The sequence below is a fragment of the Bombus bifarius genome, unplaced genomic scaffold (assembly GCF_011952205.1).
Source record: "Bombus bifarius isolate JDL3187 unplaced genomic scaffold, Bbif_JDL3187 scf7180000008768_frag, whole genome shotgun sequence".
Lineage (NCBI taxonomy): Eukaryota > Metazoa > Arthropoda > Insecta > Hymenoptera > Apidae > Bombus > Bombus bifarius.
The window spans coordinates 1-5,464 of NW_022884821.1; the positions used below are offsets into that span (position 1 = coordinate 1).

Here is a 5,464-nt window from a genome sequence, read left to right on the forward strand (position 1 = left end):
CTAACAAAAATCGGGCACCAAGTAAGAACAATAAATAATATAACCAGATACGATACAAAACAGTCATTGTCACTGTTTCTAATAGAACTCACGTGGCGTGGAGTCTGCTTTGTGTAGAGAGTCGCCGGACGTAACAAGCAGATATATTTACGAAGGCGTTACCGAAACCAAGATTTCAATATTTACGACAAAAATTAGGTCTGAAAAATAACAATGATGTTAAAAAGTAATCGTTTGTAAAGATTTCGAGTGTTAGGGAGGGTGTTGAAGTAATACTCACTTCTAGGAAAACTACATCTTCTCTAGTATTTAGTTCTCTTAGTCCCCGATGCTATTGAGTATTGTTTAGCTCTAAATCAATTTGAAGGGCCTCTCAGTCTCATAGCCTTTTTTAGGAATATGCCATGCACAGATGGTGCAGCAGGGTATATATAGACGGGCCAGTTTTCGTAATTATATAAATACCCATAGACTCATGGCTTCGAAGCTCTGTTGTAATGTAACGCTGCCACAGTGTGGTTCTGGATTAGTATACACTGTACTTATACTTATGCTTATATTTATACTTATACTTACAGTTACACTTATACTTAAATATATTTCTGTTACACATTCATCACGCGTTCCTCGAAGAGATAACTTCAACAAAGGTGGTTGGAAAATTCTTCAGCTTGCTCTTCGTTGCTTCTGGCTCATGTGTTGTCCGTTAATCTGATTGCTGGGATTAGTTTAATTGGCTCCTTTATTTTGTTCGTGGCTTTCCATAGGAAATAGTTGGAATTCTCGTACGCAGAAAGTGAATCTATGAATTTTGAGAATTCGTTATTATTATGATCTTTTATTTTACTTTCTATTTCCTTTGCAAGTTTGTTTAGATGTTTTTTTGCTTTCACGTGCTCTATGTTTTTGTCATTTTGCTTTCGCTTACCTTTTTCCCTCTGATTTTGTCAAGAAAGTCTTGCGGAATTATTTTTGTTTGCCTGTTATTTGGTTGATAAGTAGTAGTTGCCAATGCTACTTCTATAATCTCTGTCAATGTACTGCCTGTTCGCAGTGGTGCATATACTGCTACATCTGGAAGTAATTGCCGTTAGTTAGTATCGTAACGGTGGTTGCTTGAGCGTATTACTGATGGATTTGGCTATGTTGGTGTTAAGGGTGGCGATTGGTTAGTTACTTGTGCATAACTTCGGCTACCAAAGGTGTTGGTGTTTCCATGGTTAGAGTTCTATACATATTGTATTGTTTGCTGTTGGATCTGATTCCGTAATATCTACTCGCTGTATGTTCTGCTTCGAAGCGTGTAGCAGGAGGGTGTGAGGAAAAAGCAACACCATGTTAATGATCATAGAGATCAACTTTTATCTTAGATATATGATTATTATGATTATATTATTCTTATTTTATATCTAACTAATGTCTAATAAATGTTATATAAAATAAATATTTTTTCATTATTAAAATCCTTTGTAAACTCTATAATTTTATTATAATTTAGCTTCCTCAATAAAGAATTTAATAACATTGAAAATTTTTAATCATGGGTAATATTTTAAATATGACACTATTTACGTATGTTATAGGTAATGTTAATAGTTACACAATTTTTTAATAAATTAAGAAAAAACTAAAAACAAACTTACTTTCTAATATATGCGTCAAATATAAAAGCATTAAAGATATGTGTACATATTTAATTTGAAAATTGTGGTCTTGTTAAACTTGTTTGTTGGTAATAACAATGCATGTTTAATAATGGTTCATAACTAATATTCATTTAAACAATGCTTTCTGTAATAAATGGAGCGGTCAGCGCAGAGCAAGCCTACGAATAAGATTCGGAATCTAGAACCAACCAGAGAGCAAACATCCCAGAGACTCCTCAACGGCAATAGCTACTACGGTAAGCTGGAAATCTGGATTCATTTTTACATTACCGTGTGAGAAAATCAATAAGCTCGATTAGAATCATGTCCACATCACGAAAAGACAAAATTGGAACTATTGATATCGCTTCTATAACCAGAGCTATGGATAAGTTGACTCGTGCCATACTCGAGCAAATCGAACTTCTTGCGCGACGTATAGAAGAAACGCAACGAGTAGCCGATAGTGAAAACAAAAAACGTGCAGCAGAGATAGAACTATTAGGAAAACATATCTCTAAAATAAATTTAGGACATGACGCTACTACTGAATTAGGCTCCTTTATTACCACGGACGAATCTAATGCCAGCAATGTTCAGAGAAAACGACCACCTGTAAAACCTAACGAAACGGACGATATGGACAGTGAAGAAGGAGCAGTAAGTTGTGACAACCCCACGTACAATGCAAAAACCTGCCTAGATTTTATCCCTATACTCAATGGACAAGACGATATAGGAGTAGAAGGGTTTATTAAACGGGTAAGAGAAGCTCGAGCCGAATGTCGAGAAAAACGCATATTATTACGACTAATTCTAACGCAAAGAATCATTGGAGAAGCGGAACGCAGTATCCGCCACACCGAAATCGAGAATTACGAGGACCTGTTTGAAAGCCTCAGAAAATTTGTATCCGTGAATATTACATCTAATGGAGCTCGTGATAAGTTGCAACGCACGCGACAAAACGTTAACGAATCGGTACACAGTTATGTGAAGAGGTTCCGACACAACCTCAACGAACTGATATACGCGCTTCAACACGAAATTCGCGATCCAGTACGTCGAGCAGTCGCCATAGATCTTGAAACTGAACGAGCGACCAAAGTTTTTGTCCTAAATTTAAAACCCAAAATAGAAATACGCACATCGACTACAAGACCAAAGAATCTCCAAGAAGCACAAGATGCAGCTTTCGAGGCGGAGTTAGTCATAAGGAAAATCGAACGCAACAAAAAAATAATAAGAATAATGAACCAACCAATTGAGAGAGCCAAAAACCGATTCCAAGGAACACCTAAACCAATGCCAAGAAACTTCCAGCAAGCTGAACGAACGCCACTTAACCAAAGAACTCAACTGAAATGTTTCAAATGCAACCAAATCGGACATGTCTCCAGTCAATGTAGAAATTTTCAAACACCCAGCCAACATCCGCGACAACGAAGTAACTATCAACGAAACCGGAAGAAAATATTCATAAAGCATCTACGGACGCTAGACCCCAGGATTGTGAAACATCGCTTCGTCTGGAAAACAAGGACATCCATACCTACGGGAAGGACTAACTTGGACTACGGTCATCCTCGGCGACGAATTCTTAATCCACGAAACCAGAAGGCCTTTGGAACTGGAAGCATCTACGGAAGCTAACAAATCAAGGTAAACGCTGGATTCATTTTACATATAGAGGCAGACTATCTAGCTTTGAACAAGACTCAGACAAAGAGTTAGCGACATTTAAAACGATGTGGAAAGGTAAAGCATGCACTGGTAGGGACGAACAAAGTATTAAAATGACAAACCAACTACGGGAGCAAATCGCGCGACTGCGAAGAAGCATGGACCTTTTCCAACAAGCAAAAGAAGAGGGTCAACGCCTCGATAAAAAATCGAATTGCTACGAAAAACAATTGACGAAATCGAGTTAAGAAAACTGTTAAAGGAGACTATTAAAGCAGCTACTAGTCGGAGTTATCAGGGTAGTTTAGTTTCTAATAATTTGAACAAAAGCTTGGAGAAAACAGACGTTACTGTAGGAAATGAAGAAATGGTTTTGAAAGAATTTTCAAAAGAATTGCAGTCTAATGTAGAACATTCTTATGAAAAGAAAGTATCAATTGACACCGCTTCACAGGATTATATTTTCATTAAAACAGACTTAATGTTTGATGTCAATAGCTCGACAGAATACCAGAAAGAGTCTGTGAAACGAAGGAAAGAAGATATTGCAGTGTTGTATAATGATTTGTCACCATCTTCGTCACAAGATACTCAAAATTTACAAGAATGGTTTGACAAAAAAAGTAAAAGTTTAGGAGAAGCAGAAAAAGATCATAACAAGAAGGATAATATTTCAATGAGAAATATTTTGGACGGCGATACAAATAAAGAAAACCAAATTGAAACGAAGGAATTAGAAGCAGTTAGTAAATCAACTGCTGAAAATGATACAAAATCAATAGACAACGTTGAACAAAATATATCATTAGAATCCATACAAAAAGCAAGAGATAATGCTTACAATAATGAACATTTGCTTATAGAAGAAGACCAAATGATGACAGCGAAAAATGCGTGTGACACTACAGAATCAAAAACTTCAGCAGATCTTATGTCGAGAAATTTAGATGCTAATACACAAGAGAAGTCTTTAGAGAATAAAGATGACAAGAATCCATCTCCATCTATGTTAGATAGTAGTAAACGGAGCAGTCGTTATAATGTTGCTGCAAAGCCTGCTACTTCGCCAAAATTTGAAGAAATTGTTTATAATCAAACCAGACAATCAAACACAAATAAAATTTTGCGAAGCGCTTTAAAGACGAAATTAATCGAAGACAAGTCTGAAATAATTAATAAACAAAAGGCATCGGAAAATGTAGAAAATAAATTTGCCAAAGAAGAAAAAAGAGGTGTTAAACAAAAATCAATTTCAGATAGTGAAAACGAAACAACTGATAAGTTCGTCAACGAAGGGAAGTTCTTTTAACGAACACAGCTAGTGATAGCGATAGGTATAAATCTGTAGAAAATGATAATGCAGTAACGGGTGTAATAGCAACTGATGAAGCGAAACATAGAGGCAGACCTAGGAGATCGGATAAAGTCGAAGTTAAAAAAGATGAAGATACAAGGAAGATCCTACAAAATGAGAAGGGTGGATTAGAAGAACAAAGAAAACTCGAAGAAGATACAAAAGAAGAAACTGCAGAGACAGAAGTCAATTCACAAGGTATATTAAATAATAAGTGCGATTTACTTGATACCGAAAGAGCTATTGAAATTAATGATACGGTTCAAGATATTAAATTTACTGAAGGTAGAAGCTGCACTCAAAATGATATGGAAGATGTAGTAGAAGATTCACAAGAATTATCTAATGAAAGTAAGTTATCAGAAATAAGGATTGCACTTAACAAAATTGAATATACAAAAACTATTTTACGGAATAAAAAGAATTCATTAGAAAGAGAAAGAGGAGTAAGGGAAAAGAAGAAAATGTACAGACAGAAATTATTTCAAAAAATATATCCGATGATAAATGTGATTTGCTTTAGAAAAAAAAAATATATTATCCACAAACTACATTAGGAATTTATCTATTTTAGTGAGGAGAAAGAGAAAGGATAGAGGAGTTGATCAATAGACTGTGGATTTTGAAGCGTTTATGAAAAACTTACAATTTTAATAAAATAGTCAATGTAAAGTCTTTGTTATAATATTCAGATAGATAGATGAAAAAAAAACTGAATTTGCATAATTACTCATGGCTTATTGATCAATCATGCGACTCGTTCAGAGGTAACTCGAGTTGT

General features: G+C 35.3%; 1 long non-coding RNA gene and 1 pseudogene across 1 annotated transcript; one reads left to right on the top strand and one right to left on the bottom strand.

Moving 5' to 3' along the window:
- Window positions 1-6: 6 nt before the first annotated feature.
- Window positions 7-922, bottom strand: LOC117213362. Its single transcript, XR_004488638.1, has 3 exons — window positions 577-922; window positions 281-505; window positions 7-200 (listed from the first exon to the last, which is right to left on the bottom strand). It is a non-coding gene; the product is annotated as an uncharacterized LOC117213362 (long non-coding RNA).
- Window positions 923-2,028: 1,106 nt separating this feature from the next.
- LOC117213363 lies at window positions 2,029-4,192 on the top strand (annotated as a pseudogene).
- Window positions 4,193-5,464: the final 1,272 nt, after the last annotated feature.